The sequence below is a fragment of the Frieseomelitta varia genome, unplaced genomic scaffold, assembly GCF_011392965.1.
Source record: "Frieseomelitta varia isolate USP_RPSP 00005682 unplaced genomic scaffold, Fvar_1.2 scaffold_934, whole genome shotgun sequence".
NCBI lineage: Eukaryota > Metazoa > Arthropoda > Insecta > Hymenoptera > Apidae > Frieseomelitta > Frieseomelitta varia.
In genome coordinates, this window is record NW_025110739.1 from 125919 (window position 1) to 150546 (window position 24628).

At 47.0% G+C, this 24628-nt stretch overlaps 1 protein-coding gene and 1 long non-coding RNA gene across 8 annotated transcripts in view; one reads left to right on the forward strand and one right to left on the reverse strand.

The window, feature by feature from the left end:
- Positions 1–24628, reverse strand: part of LOC122537849 — a 175424-nt gene that overhangs the window by 94580 nt on the left and 56216 nt on the right. The window lies entirely within an intron of this gene.
- LOC122537848 (mucin-5AC-like) overlaps positions 1–24628 on the forward strand; it is a 97380-nt gene that overhangs the window by 41926 nt on the left and 30826 nt on the right. The window lies entirely within an intron of this gene.

Consider the following 24628-nt stretch of genomic DNA (forward strand, 5'->3'; position numbering starts at 1 on the left):
CTCGAGCGTTATCAAAAAGTCTAAAAGTTTAATACCTTTTTACGTACGTAATAAGTAAACCAATTATTTTTATTATTGACTGACGTAACGTTCAAAGGTTTAAAAATCCACAGTCATCGCTATAAACCAACAATACCATTCAACGAAGGTTTTGAAAACCTTTACCCCTCGACATCCTGTCTTCTCTCACACGTTCGTTCCCCGTTTCTAGCTAAAATCAACCATAAAGCAACTACAAAACCCGAGGGGGTGAAAAAAAAAAAAACAAAAAGTAATCGTAAAAATTTATCGCAGTTTTGAGAAGTGGCGGCTTATTTCAATATTTCGCGTATTTTTAAAAACGGTTTTCAAAGGGTTTCCCTCCGCGGTGTGTTTCGTCGACGCACGAAGAGGGAAGTAGAAGGGGGAAGCTAACCAGCGTCCTTGCCTCGCGTCGAGAAAAAGAGGAAACGGAGCAGAGCGGCTAACTGAACCGATAATTCCCCGCTACGATTTCAGAGGTTTGGCTCGGTTAACCGTAACCGTGGCTCTCCGAGGCCGCGCAACACGACCCTCAGTCAATAAAACAGTTGACCTCCTCGAGGAGGAGCAGAAAATAATGCGCCGCAGAGCTAGAAAACCGTGGGCTTGACTAGCAGGCGCTTGGACTTTTGGCCAGCACTGACTAACTAACCATTCTCTCTCTCTCTCTTTCTCTCTGCTAATATTTTTGGCCACAGCGTAAATCGCCCATTCAATCCGACCCTTTCTTTTATTCCCTGGCCTGTGAATACGCTCGCCGACGGTGCTGAACGCGGCGGATTTGTTGTTTAAAAAGGATATCGAGCGTCAAACAAGAGATGGAGGAAAACGAGAAAAATTCACGAATGCACGTGTGTGTGTGTGGGACGAGAACTGTTAGACAGAGGAATAATAATTGCTGACGCGAAGGTCGAGATTGGAAAAGTTCTGTCTTGCAAGGAGGAATCTTGAAAGAAAAGGAAGAAATAAATAATTCTCCTCTGGAAATAGGCAAAATTCTGGAATTTCCAAGTTTAGAAAATGAATCAGAAAGAACGGTCAATGACCGCCGTAGCAAGGAATTTTGACACGTTTGTAGGAAGGAATTTCAAAATGCGACGATTTTCTACCAAAGTTCTTCGGTTTTCATTCCCAAAAAATATCGATCTTCGTAAAAATCCACGCCTCGACAATGTCCCAACAACACCTCTTGACGCCCCCTTCCTCGAGCAAGCAAGCGATTCCGAACCGCCCCGCTGAAGTGTAACATCCACTTGGAAACGTAAATTCACCAGGCGAGCCGAAAAATCCCAGAAACCTCTCTCTTTCGCTCGTCGGCGGGGAGCATCAATCACTCCTCTGGACTCGAGACGTAAGCTCGAGAGAGCACCGGCGCGATAGATTAATTCCCCATCGATCGACCTTTGAAAAGAAGCAATAAGAAAGGGGCCTCTCGCTGCGGCTGTTCCCCGTGTGTATCCTCCTTCGAGTCAAGGTAAAGGAAAAAAAAAAGAAGAAAAAGAAGAAGAAGAAGAAGAAGAAGAAAATAAAAATAAAAATTTTACGAGGAGGAGAGAGAGAGAGAGAGAGAGAGAGAACAGACGCGCGAGGATCCGTCGTCGTTGAGGCTTGGTCCGGGCCACAGGCCACCACGGCCGGGGAGACCTCACGCGTTTCTCTTTAGTGCGTGACTCAGCGGAGCCGAAACACACTGGAGCCACCCTCATTGTGTCTGCCCCTTCCTCCTCCTCGCCATCGCCACCACCGCCACTCGTATGTGCAGTGGCCGTCCAGGGCCTGAATGCAACCAGGCGGCGAACCCTGCTGCTCTCTCGACACTAATACCAGCACGTGCGTGTACTTTCATTATCGGGGCAGGGTCGGTGATAATAATCGTGGTGCGCCGTTGGCCCGTAGCGTGAGAGACGAAGAGACGGATAGAGGGACGAAGAAAAGAGAGAGAGAGAGAGAGAGAGGTGGAAAGGGGTGCGCGCGCTACGACCAGATCCGGAATACGGGATATATTAGGGCAAGGGGTTGGAAACCATTACGGACGGGGGAGCGGCGATATTTTTTCCATGCCGCTCGTTCCGGTGTCGTCCTTTCGATTTCTCGTCGTAAAACGACCGACCGATCGTTCCTATATATATATATATTTTTTTTTCTCTCTTTTATTCCTCGGTTTTATACGAGACGCGTGCACCAGGAGGAGGGGAGAGGGCTTGACGATGTTTTGAACTAGGCGGGAATGTGTTTTGGGAGTATTTGCTTGGGAGATTGTGTTGGACGTTGGAGAAATTTGAATCGAGTTGAATAATTCGAGGGGGGAGGGAGTTGGGACTCTTATCGTTAAGAGGATCTACGAGGAACTATTCGATCTTGAATGCTGCGATTGTCAAGTGAAATCCGAGTATCTGAATATATTCGAGTCAGTTCACATCCGGAGTATCAAATTTCATTGTTTTTGTACAACCGAGAGAGCGGGTTTCACAAGCCGTCAAACGTTAACTTTTCGCGAAACGTCAAATAACGGTGGCTGACCAAAGATAGATAGCTATCACTTAATCGGTAATCTTGTCCGTAATTTAGAATCTAGCCCAAGATTCAAGACCGAAAAGCAGTCAAAATCGCAGGTAATCGAATTATCCTGTATGAATAAATTTGTTTAATTTGAATTCAAGTGTAGAGAGAAACGAGTAGTGTTCCTCATATTTGAATAATTACGAGTGAAAACTAGAATGATACATGAACTTGAGTACCTATTCAAAGATCGAATAAATATTGGACGAATACTTCATTAAGAATTAATATATTCGTCAAAAAATCCATTTAAGTGATAATACTTTACTATCGCACTCGGCATCGACTATAAACAAGATCCAGAATGATCTACGTAACTTGAAAACCTAGATGAAACTCGTAAGAATCCGAACAATCGGACAGTCGAGCTTCACGACACATTTTATCGGGAACGTAAAAAGGAGAGCCAACAAACCGTCGGGGCGCTCGGTTTTCGTGCGAGCAGCGATTTTACTGCGGCGTCCAGGGGCTGAAACGAGGAGGAGCCCTCGCTCGACAACGCCAACGATCGAAATCTGCGAGCGCGCGATACATGCAGAACCACTTCGCGTTTCCGTGAGGTCGTCGTTGCACACGAACGATGCAACCACGCGAGACTCTTCTGCGCGAGAAATTCCGCTCGCGGGGAAGAAACACGCCGCTCGGATGTTGTTTATGAGCCGATATCTGTTCCGCGCTTGGATAGGGCTTGTTATCGTTACCGTTAGTAGTAGTTCTTCCGTTTCGAAGCGTAACTCGCGGTTCGAGCACGTATCTGGGAAACGTGGGTGAACCAAGGACTGGTTCCAGTCGTTCGTTAACTTTCTGTAAGAAAAAACTTTCTTTTTTTTTTTGAAAATACAAAGAAACCTACGTAGCGTCAAATCTTTAGATACGAAACAACGATGAATATATAATTTTCAATAATATACATATAAATATGTAGCTTTGAAATCAAGTGACTGTTTGAGCTATCTAGAATAATTATTTTATAAATATTTTGCTTTACAGCATAGTTATACTGTAGTAAACTAAGCTGGAAAACAAGATCGATGGAATACAACATTTCAATTTTAATCTTCGATTGCTTGAGCAACAATATTAACAATGGTAGGTCATTCTTATTGAGATATGGTCAAAATAATTTGTCGCCCAAGATTTGCTCGAATTATCAAACACATATGTAAAAAGAAGCAAGAAGAGATCTCTCGTAGTATTCTTTATATCCGAAATAAAACACACACCAAGATAACGTTAGCGAAAGCGAGCGACACATCAGATCCAATTGCGAGACGTTATCGCGCGGAACGGAACAGACAGCGTGGCCTTAAACTCGATACCCTCGCGCCGCAAATTAGCGCTCACGGATCGTGCGCAAGTAGACGCGCCGCTTATCTCCATCGCCTTCTCTCTCTCTCTCTCTCTCTCTCTCTCTCTCTCTCTTTCTCTATCTATCTCTGCGTGCCGATAACTCGTGGCCGTCGTCGACTCTGCTAATTAGCGGGGCTACGTTTCCCGATCATCGGGTCGGAAACTTCGGATTTCGACTCGTCGTTCCAGCCAAACCCCCGGGTTCGCGTGATCGATCCTCCTTCCGTCTCTGCTCACCCTCCGCCTCTTCCTCTTCCTCCTCCTCCTTTCAACCTTTTTGATTCACCGAACCTCCACCGCGACACGAACCATTTAGAAAAGCACGCCGCGCGATGCTATTTCGCCCGCCTATTTACGTAGCCGACGGCTGTTTTGAATTTAACCCGGCGTAACGATCGATTTATATATCCCATCGGCTATCCTATACATATCTCTTATTTATTTGCGCAACCCGTCTACGCTGCCGACGCTGGACGTCGTTCTCCGCTCCCGGTTTTTGCCGCCTCGATGAACGTTATTTCACCGGCTGACGCTTATCCGCATCGCCTCCACTTCAGAGGGATATCTCTGTGCATGTATCACTGCGATGCTTGAAGGTCCATCGTGTCTTTTTTTATTTTTATTTGTTTTTTTCGATAGCTACTTCGTGGTGTTCTTGGTTTAGACGTTGGGCATTTTGAAATGTTTTGCGGTAATTTTTAACAGAAGAGAAAAAGGAATTTTTTAGGGAATAACATTCCAGAGAAATTTTGGATGACTTTGCTGCGACTCTTAACTATTGTGTCTTACCCTCGTTTTAACAAACAGAAGAAAGTTTTAAGCAGACTTTCAACTTTTAAGGATTGATACGATAAGTCAAACATACATACATGTTGTGCAAAATTTGAAAATGTGTCCATTGAAGGTTGATCATTATACTCTCTGAAGGAAAATCTTCAATTTCTTCTCGTTAGCTAATATACGAATACGTCCATCCGAGAACAAAGAATTCTGCTTTGGAAGGTTACTCTTGCCTCTCGTTTGCTCGGAATTTATGAAGACACGAAAGATGTGTATTCACGCCACGAACATGTCCTGTCACTCTTGAAACAATTGGCTGACGTCGATGTGAATTGGAATGAAGTCGAAAGTCGACAGATATTTGCACAAGAGTGTTTTTTTTTTATTACGAAGAACTTTCGGCAACATTGTTTTTCCGTTTGATGAAAACGTTTCAGTCGTATAATACGTGTTTTAGCGTAATTAAGGCTGAAATTTAAAGATGAAGAGATTCAAAACGAACGAGGTTGTCTAAAGTGAGATAGTGGCTCGACACGAAGAACAGTATCAATTGCAAACGGAGCCGAACTCTGGCGAATGATAATTTTTATTCGATACTGTATTCATTGACGTAAATCGTGACTATCCTTTTGAATTGGAAGTTTGTTTATTTATCTATTTGTTTATGCTTTAGAAGCTTTGGATTTATTTCAGTCCCTCCCTTTCACTTGAGAGATATAGACTTAAATACAAATGGTGAACAGTTTTTGGCAAATAATTTTTGCTGGATCAGTGGAAGATATAATTTCGAGAAAGCACGCGGTTTCACTCCCAGAAGTTTCTTACTAGTACCAAACAAAGATCAATTGTTCTTGTTTCGTAATAACAAAAAAAAAAAATTCTAATCGAAATTAAACATTGTAAACATGTTCAAAGATAAAAAAAAACGAAATACAGATCCATATTAAATCCATCGTTGCACTTTAAAAACCATCGCACAAGTACCAACGATAGATCCCCGTGCGAGGACTGTTCAATGACAAAACGTGCTCGAGAACGGTATATCGAACGGCCATAACTTTCCAAAGGCAGACGTCCCCGAAATTTACTCGGCCGAGGTCTGGTCGCCCAAGACCACCGGAAAAGTCGCGTCTGCGTTCGAAAAGCGGGACGCAGACACAACATTGGGATCTGGAGCGACCGAAAGCGCGCCACGCCGTGGTAACTCGAGCGTCCGAGCTCTCGGGGCCTCGGCCATACAGTCACGCCTATAACCCACGGAACATAACCGTGCTGCTGCTGGGCTGTTGTGCGTGGCACGATGCTCAGCGGCCCGTAGCCAGGAGCGGCCGGCGGCAATTAGTAGCGGGCCGCCAAGGGAGCCTCGGCCACAGCCTTTTTCCCCAACCCGCGGCCGCCTCTGCCGACCGTCGCCGTCCCTCTCTCTCTATTCATCTCTCTCGCGCTCCGTTTCCCACCGGTCGGTCTCACTCGCCCCCTCTGTCTTTCACGCGCCCGGCTTCCCTTTCCTCTTCCTCTTTCCGCCTCTTTGCCCTTGGCGTAACCATCGCCGCGCGCCGGCTGCTCGCCTCCATCCTTCTTTAGCTGAGCCACACAGTCGCGGCGCGCTCGAGAACTCGTGGTTCGATTCGACTCGATACGACTCGACTCGACTCGACTCGACTCGGTTCGACTCGGTTCGACGCGACTCGACTCGACCCGGTCCGACTCGACTCGACTCGACTCGACTCGAGCCATGCTCTCTCGGCCAGCACCGAAGCTCTTCTCTCCTTCCCTTCTTCCCTCGGCTTGGCTGCGACCGTCTTCGTTCCACCATCGCGGCTTCCTCCTTTCTCCTCTTTCTTTCTCTCACCGACTTCCTCGACGATACAGCGCGTCTTCGTCGCTCGTGTGCTCGATTGCTTTGGTCGTTGGTCGGATGCGGGGCGCGACGAAGAGAGAGAGATGAAGAGGGCAGTAGCTAGTTTAGCAAAGTGCAACGAGGACGAAACGAGAGAGAGAGAGAGAGAGAGAGAGAGAGAGAGAGAGAGAGAGAGAGAAAGACACGACGAGAACAGTTGTTACGCTGGCGCGAGAGAGACGAGAAGCGGAGCGCGCGGCAGAAGCGACGTGGCAGCAAAAAAAGAGCGCGCGGAGTGAAAAGAGCGGCGGTCGGGCGGCGAGGCAGGGAAGTGAGGAACGAAGGGGAAAAAACCGTGGAATCGACGACGGCGCGAGAGAGATGGCCGTTGGAGCAGGGTAGAAGCCGCAGGCTTTTTGTCCCGCCACCGCCGCCGCCACCCGACAAAAATAGACCCCGTTCGTGTTCTCCCTGTACTCGCAGAGAACGGGCGAGTCTCTGTGTGCGCACCAGGGTACCCGCCGTGCCATAGAAGCCTTCTCCTCGGCTCCGTATCTCGGGCTTCAATGGCGCCAACGGGTCTTCCCCGTCTTCGTTCCCTTCCCCCTTCTTCTTCTTCTTCTTCTCCTTCTCCTTCTTCTTTTTCTTCTTCATCATCATCATCATCATCACCGTGTTCGTTCTCTTTTTTGCTTCGCGTTCATCGTTTCAAGCTGCTGCTCGTCCACGGGCCGAACATCGGGAGAGACTCGGAGAGAGATAACGAGACGAAAGAGAGAGAGAGAGAGAGAGAGAGAGAGAGAGAAATGGAGTGGCGAGGTTGTTAGAGGGTGCCCGAGATGAGGCCGATAGAACACGCCTCGATGATCCCTATCTGCCAAGCGTCCGGTAACGTGGGCGTAGGCGGCGAGCTGCCTACACGCAAGCCGCGACAGGCCGCAAAGAGAGAGAGAGAGAGAGAGATAGAAAGAAAGAGAGGAGACCGCTTTTCCCCTTTCGTTCGCAGCCCTCTCTCGCAGTCGTTGCTGCCCGATAACCCGGCCGCCCGGCAAATCGCGATACGTATCGACCCCTTTCTACGACCCCCTTCCCTACAAATAACTTGCCAAACTACTTCTCCACAGACGGGATCCCAGAAGCGTATGGTCGACGTCTCCCTTCTCTTCCTTCGCGTGTCGAGTCCCGCTTCATTTCTCTCGCCGCTATCCCGGACCGAGTTGGACAGACAGAGAGAAAGAGAGAGGGAAGGAAAACGAGTAGTGAGCGGCTTAGTGTTGAAAGGGGTGGGAGAGAGGTGGGAGGAGGTGAGGAGGGTTGGATTACGTTCTCGGGTGCGGTTGACACTTGTTCGCCGCGGCACGATTTAAAGCGACGCGTTTAGATCGCGCGTCGCGCGTCGTGCGGCGGGGTGAAACCGAGTCAAGCATGGCTCGTGGGGGAGGGGCTGGTGGTGGCGATGGATGGAAACGTTGGAGGGTGGAGGAGGCTGGACGTTGGAACATGAGAAATTATTGGAAAAATTCGACGCGTTCGAGTAATTCGAGCACGGTTCGAATGCTCGAGCGGATAAAGCACGCGCGTCGGCCACGGCGCGGCGTGCTCGGTGTGGCCGCGGTTTAGCGAAACGGAAGTGATGAACTTGAATTGCTTCGATTCGAGCGACGAGGCGCGTTTTTATTTATTTTTCTTCTTTTTTTTTTTTTTGGCGGCAATGGTGGAGGCATGTTTCGGCGTGTTGTTCGATGAATTTGATAGTCGGGGGGCGAGAGTGAATGGAGACGGGAAAGGGTGGAAGTCAACCTGGTGATTGAGCTTCGATGATAAGGGACGTTGGTTGGGCCAATACTACACCGTCGTATTATTGAATATTGTTTCGGAAAGGTACGACGTTCCTCAAATTTCGGATCTTTCGATTCCCTTTGACGTCAATTTACGTCCTAACTTTAGAAAAGAGAGGAAGTTAATCACAGGACGATTGGAAGAAACTATGCTAAATAATATATTCAGAAGTATTTTGAGGGAGGAGATTTGTGAAAGTTTGCACGAGAACTTACATCAATCTTTCGATCCTTTTAATTGTCCGTAATTTTGACCATTCGATCTATAAATGTTGCACACTGTTGAAAGATTCAGCTTATGATTATTACAATGTGCAAATTATTAAAATTTATCGAAAATCCACAGACTTGAAACACAACGTAGAATTTACAAGAATTTTTCAAAAACCACATTTAGAATTCCACAATTACCGGCGTTCGCGCCAAGAATCGAGAGCCCGGGTTCTTTTGAGAAGAAACGAGAGGTTTCTATGCAATTTCTCGGCGGGTCTATAAATACGAAATAAGTAGCACACAGCCGGACTGTTGGATCGTTCGGCTCAAAATTTTCTTACACATTTCCAATTCTGCGAGACTCCTTCTTAACACCAGGTTTGCATACGCGAATTTTTCGATCCTACGATGCTACACGCCTCTCTCTCTCTCTCTCTCTCTCTCTCTCTCTCTCTCTCTCTCTCTCTCTCTTCATGGCTCTGGTAATCGATACCAGAACTCCGTCGAGCATCAGGAATTCGTTCTCTTCGTGCATGGAATTCTCCTAGCTGGAAAATGGCATTTCCTCGCTGTCATACATTTTTATACGATACAAGGATGTTCCCGTCAGCGACAGAGGTCTTCCAGCGTTCGCGATGTTTCTTGTCTCTGGACAGTAATCAAGATCCTTCTCTTTCTACCGCTGCCTTCCCTTCGAAAAATCCTTTGTGCGTCGCAGCTCTTCGTTGGCAGCCGACAAATCGATACGCTGTGTGACCGCGATCGTTGCTGGTTGCAGGTACGACGAGGATCGCTCACGGATATGGTTTCTTGGTTTTAATATTTATCAACGATACGTGTACCTTCGATTTCTCGAAATTTTTCGACGAATCGAAGATGAATCTTGCAGCAGGGGCTAACTAGAACTCTAATTCGGAAGTGTAATTTTCAAAGTTTTTTTTTTTTTATTTCAGTCACTTTGTGTTTAAATGTTTTCTTATTATTTTATTTAAACAAATGATACGTTTTGACGTATCAAATTCCGATCTTTTGTTTTCTCATTTTTTTATTCATAGTTCCTGATCTTTACTTCGTTGTTGAAAGTACCTAATTGTTCATAGAAACCTTACGAATTCAAAAGAATTCGAAATTCTCTAATTTCTCCGATAGGAGTTTTATAATTTTTATATACGTTTATATTTCTAATAAAACGTTCTAACCGTTGTCGAAGATTGCAAAAAAAAAAAAAAAAAAAAAAAAAAACCAATCGTTAGTAACTGAAAGAAGAAAAAAAAAAAACAACCAATCGTTAGTAACTGAAAGAAGAAAAAGAAAAAAGAGAAACGAGAGTCAAAGTCCAAACTCGCGCAATTCAACGCTTCCTTTCGTTCCTTCAAATTTCCTTGCCTCTCGAGAAGGAATTCCATTTTCCATGTTCAGTCGTCCGGAAACGTTAAAAACCGAGACAAAAACCCGGGGAATGGAACTCGAGCCGCACGTTTACGTTCGTGCTACCTTTCGTGCTACACACGTGTGTGTGTACACAGGGAACGGCGCCGGCAGAGAGAGGAAGAGAGAGAGAGAGAGAGAGCTGGGAGGGTATCAGAAATCCCTGAAACTAGAGTCGTATGTGATCCGACTGGAAAGGAAGTATTATACCGTGCGTTTCTCAACGTTGAAACGGAGCGCGCTCTGGGGTGTCCCAAAGGTTTGAAAACGGAGCGCGGCATGTGCCTCTAACTACGGTAGGAAGGAAGCACCGCCGCGTATTTCACCTACACGCGCGTACATGCAACCCCCGGTCGGTCGGTGGCGCATACTGGAGCGATACGCGCCGCCCCAAATGCTAGGAAACCGAGTACCGCGAGAGTTCCGTTCGTGTGAAAACGGAGTTCTACCTATTTCGACTACCCACGAAACAAGTTTCCACGATCCCAAATGCTACGTATGTACTCAACATCTGCCCGGCTATATGACGCGGGCTGCTTTCAAACCAAGAAATTAGTTTGCTCCTTTTTCCCTTTTTCTTTCTTTTTTTTTTTTTTTTTTTCTCTCTTGTCATCAATTTTTACGCGCTCTCTTTTCGTCACGTATCTGCGGGTCTTTTCTAGAGTTTCTTCGTAGTCAGATATATTCCGATATGGAGCCCAAGTAACGATCGGATGGGACAGCAGGTGTTCGAACGTGCCACCGCTTCTCGATAAACGTGTCCTTTGTTTTACAGTATCTTCGGCAACTAACGCTGGAATTATAAAAGTGTACGTATACGTCGAAGGAATGACGAATTTGTAGTTTCCTACGGATGTTTTATGGATTTGCAATTTGTTTTTAGAAGTTTTGTGTCCTAATTCGAATGTTCCCTATGCTACGAAGCGAGTCCATATTTGTACTGCTATCATTTCTCGATCCTATTTTCTCTTCGTGTGATCATCAATATACTTGTACTCGTTGAGCAAAAATCTGGTATTATACTGTTATAACCTTCTGTGGTTATTAATTTCTGATACTCATTCACAAAAAAATCGAATAACGACGTGCTGCTTCTCTTTGACACAAACTGATTAATTTAGCTCTTCCTCAGGTTTCGTACGAGTTGGAAGATTCAATAGCTTCGCTTTTGCGAAAATTCTTTAATAACCATGTTTATTCATAATAATCTTGCGTGATGTAATTACAATTAAACCCTTTCTCACACTGTCTGTGGGCTAGAAAGGAAAGCCCGATAGGTCCGCGACTGATTGACAATGATTATCGAAAACCTACCTTAGATTATTTTGCAAAGGTTGCTTAGTGTGGTTTTAGTTTGCATCACGTTACGCGATATTTCGCATCTCACAATTACGTCCGCATCAAAATTCACGAATCGGAGCGTTATCCGCAGATCGATTCTTAATTCCGCGTCCGTAGGCCTTCCGATTTGTCCGAGAGGAGAGAGACAGACCCCGGTCGACAATCGATGCAGAAGTAGGGTCGAGTATCCGGAACACGTTCTCCTCGTTCTCCCGAGGGACGACGATCGCCACGACCGAGTGAACGCTCAGGCAAAAAGGGGAGGGAAAGATGGAGATAGAACTAGAGAGCGGCGCAGCGAGAGAGTCGACGAGATGGGGTGAGGTGGGAGAAAGAGCGAGCGAGCGAGTGAGTGAGTGAGTGAGTGAGAGAAAGAGAGGTTGAGTGAAACTTCTCGCGGCCCCGGCTGGTATCCGGTATCCACGGCTAATTAGCCGCGCCTTGGCCGCGCTCTTTTATCATTCCAGCGTTATACCATCGCTTCCTTCTTCTGTCGTTCGGTGAACCATCCACGAACCGAACTAACGCCGCCCCGGTGCGCACACAACCGCCGACCGTTTATTTCGCGAAAACGGTCAAACCGTTGCCGCTGGTCGTGGTCGTGGCGAGAAATTTGCGGTTCGCGCCGCGAATCGTGCCCTCGCGGATCTACCGATTCTCCATTTCCAGTTGTTCTCGCCGTTCTCGTTCATTTTTCTTTTTTCTTTTTTCTTTTTTCTTGTGCTACGATGTCGGATCGCGTAAGTGTCGATTATGAATTATGCACGTACTAAAGTGTTGAGATTAAAGTACAAAATACGTACCGAGTTGTAACAATTTGTGGAAGACTATTTACTTTAAGTTTAAACCTCGCGCCAATAATTATTATAAATAATATTATAAATAGCCGTTCTTCGTTCGTTTTAGAGCTGAAACGTTGCAAACAAACAAGGAAAAAGATGTAGTACTATTTTAAACACTGTACCATCTACTCCAAGAAGAACTAGAGTAGGTATTTCAGTCAATCCATCAGGATGATTCGAGATGATCAAATTTGAAGTTATAACAAACGTCACAGAGGGTTAAAAAAAACTGAATTAACGTTATAATGTCGACTCTCAATGACTTAAGAAACAAAGTTTAACGTTATCGATAAAAATTCCAGAGACTGACCGTAAAAATACCGATCAGACTGTATCTTTATGAAAATTCAATGTCTTTCTGAACAGAATTCAAGAAACGAAACCTAAAATAAAAAGAAGAAAAAAATTGTAACAACTGTGCCAATTTAGATTTGCGCATATTTAAATGCATGAAAATCCCCAACATCAATTGACGATCTCGCGAAAGACGTAGACGAAACGACGGGATTTTCCAGGGGGGGAAGAGACATTCGTACGGTTCCGTCGAGGCTCGGATATCGCATCTTCTGAAGCGCCACTCTTCATTTCCGGAACTCAAGGGGGGAGAGAAGGGAAGAGAGTGGACGGGAGAGTCGCGACGACGACAACGACATCGGCCGACATATTTTGTGGCCCTCTCGGAACCGAGAGTCGACGACGAGTCACTCTAATTCCCTGAAACTGCGGCGTGTTTACGAGCGGAAATCAAAATCAAGCCCGGAAAATGGCGTCCTTGCTCCGTCTCCGAAGCGACCTAGATAGAACGACAGCTGGCCCTGGAGAAGGCGAGAGAGAGAGAGAGAGAGATATCTGGTAAATTCGCAGGACACCGCTGCGAGCTCGCGTTTTATTGTTCTAACTCGATTTACCCGGTCGCGCCTCGAGGACATCCCAGGGACGGAATTCTGACGGTTTAAACGGGTTTCACCAGACCGAGAGAGTCCGTGGCATCCTTTCCCTCCTGCTTGGCTGCCGCCGCTTCTTTTTTCACGCCGCGCCGCGTTCACCGACGCTTTCCCGCCGGATGACGTGTAATTGCGCCCCTAATTCGCTTTAGAGTTTGATTCCTCTCTCTCTTTCTCTCTCTTTTTTTTACATCTTGCGTGAATACATGCGGTTGAAAAATAACAGGACTTTCGATAGATCAGGCAATGTCACTAGCTAATGAATATTTTGACGCGTGCTCAATACAACTCGTAGCTGGAACGACGTGCCATGCAATATTTTTGTTTCCAAAATTGTAATATTCTTTCAGTTTTAAGTATGTTTAAGTAAAACAAAATAGGCAAAACAAATAATGAATTTATTACTCTTCACGATAATTTCTATTCAGTGATATCGTACCGACGAGTTCAAAAAGAAAGCGACGGATTATTGTATACGGTTTGGTCGCTCGTTATGGTCCGCAATCAGTTGCCAGCGCAACTGGTTAAACGAGACTAATTTAATAAAAGTACGAACATGCAGTTTTGTTTAGAGAATTGTAAAGATGAAAAAAAAAAACGCAGAATTTCAACACTGCATTAAATCATATTTAGAATTCTCTTCATTTACAACCAATTTTTGAGTGGAAAAAGGAATTTTGATGACTGAAAGTCCTAGTTACCTTCCTAGTTATTTAAAATGAAGAAAGCATCCGAATCCAACTAGTAAGAACAACTTGAAATGAAATTTAAAACAGCTCGAGTTCAAGAATTAAAGACTGGACCATTAAAAATATAAACTTTCCAACTCAAACTTGATGAACCTATCATGTATACATTTTGGATATTTATTTTACTCTGACACGTTCATTTTATTCTGATACACCATTGCATCAAGCTTCTCGAACGTGCGATAGCATTCTATGTATGACAACTTCTATTCTTTCTATTACATTATTGTACTCATAGAAATTCGCAGTGCAATTGCAACAATACAGAATATTCATTGTAGATCAAAAAAAATTTCGAAACCGAGAGATCGTTTTCCCTTACTTTCTTCCTTTCTTTCTTTTTTTTTTTCTTTTTTTTTGAATTTGTTGCCCGAGTTTATTCTTTCTAGAAAGAAAAGTGTAACGATTTTACGCTGGCTCAATTAGAACTGAGATAATGGAGATTGTATAGAAATCGCCTGGTCCTGACAGCCTACTCTAGCCGGAACAATTTACAGTTCCGAGACCTGACATTATTCCCGCCGATGATATAACGTTGCAAAATTCCTGCTGAAAGTAGAAATTCGTCGGGAAATCGAATTGACGACGCGACCAACTACCATAGGCCTGCAATATTTATCTTTTCAAGTATGGAAGTTTCGATAAGCCGCGAAAGAAAGGAAAATATTCCGCACTTTTTTCTTTTTTTAACGAAGACGATGGAAAAATATGATCGGTGTATCATTGAGTATTTTAATTTTTATATTTCTTAGTTGAAATATGTGTATCCGAATGGGGAAGCATTATGCATTCATCACAATGGGAGAAGTGGCCTTAGGCGACCATTAGGTTCTGGATAGAGGAATAACAAAGGTGAATCATATTAACTTTATAAAATAAGCGTTCCTTGTAAATTCAATCAACGAAACTCTCGCTAGGCTTGTTCGTTCCATCAAGCGACTATCGGGTTTTTTTATTAAAATACAACGTTTGTGGGAAACTGCAAGATATCGAAAGCAGTGTAGTTAATAGCAAGTTCTATTTTTTTTCTTTTTTTTTTTTTAGTACTTTCCATCCATACGTTTCACCTCTGACATTTGATTCTTCATTTGTCTTTTTTCGAATATTCTAAATTGAGAATTAAACCATTCTAAATTGAAAAGTGTTTAACCACTCCATCCGTATCTTAAAATATGATCCAACTTTCAATTTAATTCGATCCAATCCCTCTCCATCCAATTTTTATAAAGTTGCGCTAAATGCGTACTTGTCGTTTCATCGACACTTATCCACGTTATTTAAAAATTTCCAGTTCCATCAGTGCCTGTAACATTCGTTGCAACGCCTAACAAGTAAAACAATTTTCAACGCAAACTCCCCTTTTAATCACCATCGCAAAACTCCGAATTAGCATAAATATTCTCCAAGAGTCGTCCAATCTAACTTCATCGCCAAGTTACACCCAACCGTCTTACTCGAAATATGCATTTCATGATTCATCCTCGGAGTCAGTGTCTCGCTCGTCCCCCAAATCATCGCGTTGATCACCCTGCGAGAGTCATTAGGGTAACCTCGCCGAGGCACGAAGAATCTAGATATTTTTTTCCTCTATTCTTAGCCTATCTGACCCGACGGAAGCCAGCCCAGCTAGGTGTATAGTCGGTTGGAGTTCCGGTCACGAGAGTGAAAAGGCCAAGTGTGACTGCGTCAAACGGTCTGGCCGATGGAAATCCATTATCGGCGTCGAAAAGGGGGGATTGTGTCGTGGAAGAATTTCCATTAATTGCGGCGAACCGGAGCGCCGTGTCTTTACACTGGTCGGTCGTGGAACAGCCACCGTATAACGTCCACCACTTGTGTATTTGCCAGCGGTATCACGTGACTGTTGCGAATTAGGATTTAACCGCGCGTATCGATCAGACCCCGCGTTGCTCCTCATTAAGGATCGCCTACGTGCGACGAATTCTCGCCCGCGAGAATCTCCCTTTTTTTTCATCCTCACGCCTCACTTTTTGTTTTTGCTGTTTGCCCCGTCTGTCACTCGCTTCGACGAGATCGAACTAGTCCTTTGGATACTTCTCGACTGTTTGAAGCATGGTGCATGAAAAATGACCAATTCTTTTCTAATATGCTCGTGCCATCCTTAAACCGTGAAATTTTGTACGTTGAACGATTGAAATACACTTGATCGCATTTTACATGCATCTTTCGATTTCGTAAAATTTCTAAATTCGCTATCTTTCTAGAATCTTTAGTTTAAACATTTTATTTCCACTCGAAAAGACACGAGTACATTCGTAGCAATTATAGTCTTATCAGAACAAATTCCTGCAGGAAAAAAAAACTGTAACTTCGCAGTTCGTTGATGAGTACTCAAAAAAATTTGGCCGAAAATCTAGCGATGCATACATTAAAAAGACACATATAACTTAAAAATTATCCGAGATATACGTACGTTGGATATTAAAAACGAAAAATATCCCGAGACCTCTGAGCGACGCGAGGTGTGAAAACCATTTATAATTCATTCGCGAACATTTTGCGCCACGACTTACAAAATGAAGTCTGGCTGTAGTCTAGACGCCTGTGCTCAATATTTCATGAACTTTGAATTTCAAATCTGTTGCTACGCTATCAATAGAACGAACGAAATCTATTATAGATAATTGAATAAAATATTCCATGCACCGTCCGAATAATATATAATATATAATAATAAAGAATCATAATTAAATAGCCACAGAAATACAACAACAGTACAAGTACTTGAGTGTTCTCAAAGTTTGTTTTCTCAAACTTCAATCAAGAATCGAACAAACGTGTATTCGATTCAATAGCACTTTTACCAATAATTAATGAAAAGATCCTCAAATGTTTCGTCAAAAGAATATTCGAAACACTTGCAGATCGAATGGACTCAATAAATTAAGAATTGGTTAAGAACAAGTTAGGAAGATAATAAATAATATCGTAATACGTTTTTTGAACCTTTGACAAGTAAACTAATTAGTTTAGACTACCCTAGATTACGATACTTTATGTTAATAGAAATGAATAAATACCCAAAGTCACTCTCTCGCTTTCGAAAAAAAGCAAAAGAAAAAAAAAAGATAAAAATTAGATAAAAGTATACTATTTTTTCTCCCGAACCTGCAAAATTTGTTACCGCGTCCATCTTTTTTTCCTACGAGTCGACCAACGCCGTAAATTCCAATTTCTCAAAAATCGCGACACGCAGCGTTTTTCCTCCGCGGGAACACGCTCGCGCGTAGTGCGATGGATAGCGGTGTGTACACGTGGATATATGTGGTACGTGTTCACCTAACGCGCGAGTGGTTAACGGGCAGGCGTTATCGGACGTCGTGCTGCAAAGATCTGAGGTATAGCCGATAATATCGTCGGCAATATGAATGACAGCGGGGATAGTTATCGCCGCTATGCGCGGCTACCTTCTGCCTGGAATTATCTCCCTCGACAACGATATCGATTGTCCCGGCAGATAGCGTGGTGTGGCGTGAGTCGGCACTTCATTCTCGGTTTCGCTCCTTTTCACAGCGATCGGCCGACGGGATAAGCCGCGTCGCGAATCCATTAGGAATCGCGGCTTTGGAAAAATTACGCTCTCTGCTCTCCCTCTTCCTCATCCACCTCCTCCTCCTCTTCGTTGTCCCTCGTTCGACGTCCAGGAAATACGGTCTCCCCCCCCCCCCCTTTTTTTTATTTCTCCATTTATTTATCGGCCTCGATTCTTCCTTACGAGTCTTCCAATTTAATGAACGGACACCGACCAATCGATTTATTTCAAGCGCGATGGATCGTGCTACCGAATTAACCTCTCGTCTCTGCTCCTCGTTTCACCCTCCCCCTTCGATCTTGTCCTCGTTATGGTTCCGTTCAGAAGGCGAAGACCTCGTGTATTATTTGACGCGACTCATTTTTCGCTCCGAACGCGGCACGAACTTTTAATGAGTTTGAAATTTGGACCAAAATAGAGATCCGCTGCATCGAAATTTTTTGAATTTACAATTTCCTTCCTGTAAACGTAGAACATTGCGATCGTGTCTGATGCTAAACGCGGGAACCTGTTCAAATTTCTGAACAATTTCTTTGGAAGACGAGCAACGTCAACGTCGTGTAATATGATCAATCTCCGAGACAAGCCAATTGGAAAAATCAAAATTATGCAGCGATCGTCAAATCTGGTGGCCGGATTTCGAAAATCGCGTCACCGTGCACAAAAAAAGAAGGGAAAAAGGAAAACGAGGGACTAAGGAAATAAAGAAAAAGCATCTCCGGGGAAAAACAAGTACCGTTGGCGCGCCACCGACGGGAACACGTTAAACGTGCTGCCGCCTCGGACGGTAGCGGCAAAAAATCGCGGCGGAAAATTCGGAAAGCTCCGGTGAAACTTTCCCTGCTGCTGACTTTGAGGAAACTACGTTTTTACGCTCACCATCAGAGACACATGTGCACGTACGTGGCACGTACACGCGCGCGTGCATACGAAAGAGGCAACGTTATCCCGTGTTGGAAGGGAAGGAGAAAGAAAAAGGAAAAAAGGAAATCAACAAACCAGAGAGAAGGAATTGGGAACGAAGAGAGGGAGAGAGAGAGAGAGAGAGAGGTGGTTCGCGAACCGCGTAAAACCCGGCTTCGGGTAATCGAAGCCACTCTCGCGGCCGTTTCGTTTCTCGCCGATCGGGACGGGCGAAAAAACGAGCGTTGGGCGGCGACGGAGGGATGGCGCGGGGGGATCATCGATTTTCAACAGGCGTTCGACGCCAGAAAGGCCGTCAGAGAGAGAGAGAGAGAGAGAGAGAGAGAGAGAGAGAGAGAGAGAGAGAGAGAGAGAGAGAGAGAGACGAATACAGTGAAGCCACGTCGGTGAAAGGGAGGCGAGAGGTGGTCGATTAGAGAGAGAGAGAGAGAGATGTACTCGTAGGAGCGAGGACGAGAGGGTGAACGAGAGCGCGACGGCAGCCACGGACGAAGGAGAGAAAAAGGGACAAGTATGCGAGAGGAATCGTGCCGGGTTGTGTGGAAAAGAGGGAGGTTGTTGGCTACTGGCATCGTTGCCGGCAGAGCGGAGGGGGGCGACGGATAATCGGGGCGTACCGCAAATCCGCGTGCGTGTAAGCGAGTTAGAATACAAGCGAACCAAGACGGCCGGAAACGGGGGAGAAAAGAGGCGGCGAAGGGCGAGAAAGAGAGAAAAGAATTGAGCGCGCGCGCGCGCGCGTGAGAGAGAGAGGAAAAAGAGAGAAAAAAAGAAAGCGAGAGAAATCCGGAGAAAGAGCCGTATGGACCAGGGAGAGAGAGCCTGACCCTGTGCGCGTAGAGCCGTTGGCCGGCTCGCGGAACGAGCAAGGCAAAAAGAAAAAAAAAAAAAAAAGAAAAAGTCGGCGAGAGATAAAAAGAAGTACGGTGTGTCAGGCCAGGCAACAACGGGAGTAGTAGAGTGAGACAGAGACCGGCGGGACAAAAGGGAAGAAGACAGCGCGAGGTAATGGGTCGTAGGTGCGAGGTTTGCGTGTAATTGGATTCATCCCCCTCGCTACACGTTTCGTCTCTTTCTTTATCCAGGCGACACAACGGCGTTTCTCGCCCCCCCCCCCCCCAGAGCCAACGTGTGTCCCTCTCAACCGAATTAACCCGCGCGCAATCACGAGGCAGACGAACGCGCGCGCGGGGTCGACTCGATGTGCGCGCCGCTGTTCTGGCTGTGGCTGTGGCTGTGGTCGTGCTCTGCGGCTCTGGCTGTGGCTGTAGATGCCTGTGGGTGTGTATGTGTATGTGTGTAGTGGCGCGGCATGGCATGGCGTTGCGTTGGTCGAGAGAAGAGGAGACGCGGTTCGCCTGCCGGTGCCCGCTTCGCGCCTCCGCTCTCTTATCTTCCTAACTTTTCCGTACTCGCTGACGTCAGTTCCCTCCCTCCGTTCCACCCCCTTCCACGCGATCCGCCGTCGGTCGTAGTCGGATCTCCACCTCCTCCTCCTCCACCTCCTCCTACTCCGACCAACTCTGTCTACAGCGCGCAGACACACACACACACACACACACGTATCAACACATACACACATACACCGACACAACGGCGAGTATTCTAGCACCCGTCACCGGGTCCCGCGCGTCTCGTAGCTCGGGGCCACCCTACGTGCGAAATTTCAAACTTACAGCGTGCGGCAGCGGCGGATCGTAAAACTTGAGGTGGCTGTGGGAGCCCGACGACGAGCGCGACAACGATCACCGAACGAGATCGGGTCGGGGGGAGATTTGGTGGTGGTGGTGGAAGCGGCGTGGCACTCTGGTAACGTGTAGCGTGCCGCGGCAGGATCGTTCTCGTCTGTGTACGTGCGCGCGCGTGTAGGTGTCGCGGCGCCGGGTCGTTGTATGCGTAAAGGCGACGACAACGTCGACGACGACGACGACGACGACGGAGACCGGCGCGGCGCACACCGGATCGTAGCGGATGTAAAAGGTTAGAGTGGGGCCCGCCTTGGAATTGCTCGTACCGCGCTCTTTAACGTGGGCGCGTAATGCAGCGATCCGTGAATCCATTGCGCGGCCACCGTGCAACGCTGAATTTTTTTCTTTTCCCCTTTCTTCTTCCTTTTCCTCGTGGTCTTTTCACCGCTGCTTTTTTCCCTCTACGGTCTCGTCTACCGTCTTGCTCTCGTTTCTTCTTTCTTTTTCTTTTTGTTGCCTGACTTTTATTGCATGGCCGCGAGAGCGACGGAGGGGGGGAAAGCGGCGAGTTCTTTGTGTATATGTATGGAGGTGGCTGTAACGGGAAAGGGAGAGGTATCGATATAGGCGGTGCGATGAAGCGACGAGTTTTTTGCCCGCACGGTCAATTAAGATCGCTCGCAATAAAGCGGGGCACGCTCGTAAATGTCCGGCTCGGAGATCCGTCGTCGCGCCAACGAGCGGCGGGCGCGTTTGGGAAAACCGCCGACTGGCAGACGAGAAGAGAGAAAGAGAACGGACAGCGCCAACAGACGGTGTGCGTGTGTGTATGTATGTGTACCGTTTAAATACCAAGACGTTCGCAAGTCTCGCGCGCTTCCTGTTGCCAGACGCGGAGTCGCGGTTACCGGTCTTGAGATCTCGACACGGGCCTTTCAACTCCGACTGTCGTCGCCGCCGTTTCAATTCTTCGTCGAAACGGACAGTCGCGACGAGACAGAAACAAGAACGAACAAAGGATGAAGAGAAAAGGAAAGAAAGGAGGACGAGAGGACGGCAGGAGAACGAGTGAAAGTAAAGCGTCGGATGATGATGAACGGCGTGGTCTCGAGAGAGCCGGGGTGGGCCGATCGGTTGGAACAGTTTCCGAACGATCGATTCCGGAGGCTGTACACGGTGCAACGAACGCGGGCCCTCGGGGTCACCCGGTATAAACGTCGCCGCTTGCGGGATCGTGGCTTCGGGCGTTTAGCAGCCCGCAATCGGCCGACTGGTGTGTTGATTCCCCGTGCCAGCGATACATTGCCAAGCTGGGTGAGAGGCGCAGGGAGACACCGCGCGAGAGTCAGAGCACAGCGGGGGGACACGGGGGGAGGGAGAAGCGGGATCCGACCGACCGACAAGCAGGCAGGCAGGCAGGCAGGCAGGCAGGCAGGCAGGCAGGCAGGCAGACAGGCAGATAGAGAAAGAACACCGGCCAGAGAGACAGAGAGAAAGAGAGAGAGAGAGAGAGAGAGAGATATGGAGGGTGTACGCGCAAGAGCGACACAGAAATAGCGCGCGAGAGAGACAAACGCAACGAGGGCGAGGCGCAGAGAGAGGGAGAGATAGAGTTGAAGCTTGGCCCGGCGTGGCGCAGCCTGGCTTTGCTTGGCCCGACTCGGCCTCGTGCACGACCCTGCCTGGCCCTCCCGTTGCTGCCGCCTGTTTCTCTGTCCTCCGACTCCTCTTCCTCCGCTTCCACCAGGCACCTCCACCTCCGCCTCCGCCACCTCCCTCCGGCAGCCGAACGCAAACGTCTGGTTAATGAGGCGCACGCACACACGCTCGCGCGCACGCGCAACGTACGTGTCCCCTCGACGGCGACGCCCTCCTCTTGCACCTCCTCGCCGCATGCAGTCCTCCTCCTCATCCTCCTTTCTTTCCTCTCCGCCGGCCTCGAACACAATGCGCCACGTCGCGCTGCCTAGGCGTCACGGTAATGACATACTCCCACATGCACGTTATGTCCGATATCGTGCAGCCTAGCAGTAGCAGCAGCTACGGCTGCCACCAACCACACCACACCACTACCAAAGCCCTTCTCACCGTCACCTAGCGTCGCCGTTTACAGTGACACCGACACCGACACCGACACCGACACTAATACCAATACCAATGCGAGAGCGCACCACGTCCTCTCTCTCTCTCTCTCTCTCTCTCTCTCTCTCTCTCTCTCTCTCTCTCGACAGCGACCGACCGGTAACAGCACACCACTAACAGCAACGTCGACGTCGACGACGACGGTAGCAGCAGCAGTAGCAGCAGCTGGGACCGGTAGCAGGCGGCTATCCGGTCAGGAAGCCGCGCTGTGCAAACTAGCCGATACGCTAGCGATCGTAATTGAACAGGCCGCGAAATCGTCGGGAATTATTTTTTTCATGAGCCAACCTGCAGCAGCTCCGACCGATTGCAGGCTCTCTTGCTCTGCACGAGCTTGCTCGCACCGTGCGATCGATATCGAAGTCCGGTATAGGGAACCGATGGCTTTCCTCTCGATGACGGACGTTGCCAGTGTATAGGTTCAACCGGGATGATTCCCATTTTTGAAGAATTCGTTGAATACATTCCTTACGTTGCGACGCTCAGTGGGATTCGATCGAAATGCGGCAGGGCAGGCAATCTTTTCGATTCTCGCGGTCGATTTTGAAGAGTTTGGTAGTCACGCGAAACGGTTGGTTCTGAGATGTTGGAGACTCGAAGAAACGTATGTGAAAGAGACGATACTGATACGATACCTTATCATCCCCGTGTGCCAGCTACGAAAAAAATTTTCCAAAAGTGAAAGAAACAACTTTCAGATCGATGTAATATTGATTACACGATAACGTTATGTATAACGTTATAATAAATCGTCGCTCGCTCCTCAACGAGTTACGCGAATTTACTCGACCAATGTACCTCTCCGAACGTACGTAGCTCACACGTGCCGTGAAAGCATCTCCCTCGACTCTTCGTTCCTGCTTTCGTTACGTGCGCGCACACAACCCCAAATAAAATGTCCCATCTCGCGAATCGTCGGCAAACACGACGCACCGAATCACCGTCACGCGATTCATTGAGGAGAAAAAAGAAAAAAGAAAAAAGAAAAAGCTCCTCCTCGTCGTTCGCTTTTTCCCCCTTTCTCCAACCGGAGCGAACGACGGCGCGCATATTCTAAATTACGAGCCAGATAATGTTAACGTTGCTGCACCAGCACACGACGGAGGGTGGGCAGGGCGGGAGGGACGCATTTAAAATCCATCCGGCAGCACGTCGTTACCGGCACGCATCCATGTAAAGCCGCGGCCCACGGTCCATGGAGATTAATATTCCCACATGCAATCAGAGAACGTGGTACCCGGAACAACTACAGAGCCGGTGATTACCGTATCGATGCGGCTGATTGCTCGGTGAGAGAGCGAAAGAGGGAGCGAGGAAACGGAGACAGACAGAGAGAAAGCCCCCCTTCCCTCCAACAACGGCGTCGGATCTTACCGATGGATGAAACCCGCGGAAATTCGTGGAAACGACGAGCATGACACGATACGACACGAGGCGGGCGGGAGGAGGGATGAAGCACCCCTCGCGTCTCTCTTTTTCGGTTCTCGTTGAATCCGCGCGACGCTCGGATCCGTCCACTGATAGCCGTGTAATTTCGACGCGGCGTCGCGACGCGGCGCGTAACTGGGATTCATGACGGACCGCGCGGCTTCGTGAATTTTTGAAATTCGCCCTCCACGCCTCGCCCGTTCTTCCCCTTCTTTCTCTCTTTTCTTTCGTTCCTGTTGCCGAGTTTCGGGAGTGAAGGACTCTGATGGTGCATTAAGAAATGAAGAATCCATGTTGTTAATAGATGCGTACGTGTTTTTAATAGACATTATACTTGTCTTGCTATCTTTCAACGTAGCTTTCAATATATTGAAAAGATTTTTAGTTTCGGAGAATCGACGAGTATTGCAGGCGGAGTCAACTTTCTATGTAGCCTTTCTAAACAGTCATATTAAGAATACTTAATATTAAGATCCTTCACGTACGTCGAGAATTTGTTGCCCCAAATTGCAACATTTTCTCAGTTTTAAGTATATTATATCTAAATGTAACCCAAGCAAAACAAAAGATAAGTTTGTTACTTCTTAATAATTCCTATCCAATGATGTCATACCAACGAGTTCAAAAGAAGAAGAAAGCGACGAATTATTGTATACGAGTTCGGTCACTCGTTATGGTCCGCGAACCAGTTACCAGCGCAACGGGTTCATAAAAAATCGCTACCTCTGCGAGAAACGTATAATCCTTTTCGAAATGTCGAGTATGTATATCGAAAAAAATCGATAAAATTAATACAAATCGTTTTTACAAAATTCACCTCAACATGTGTCTCGAGACTATCAACCATCTAAAAACTAACCTCGCCTCTTTTCGCCACTGTAACCAACCGAAAGTTGCACCGAGATTCTGCCGGTAACCTCTTCAAGGCGTCGATTTTCCACGCGTCAACGAAATACGTGCTCTCTCGCGTAATCTTGAACGAACGGCT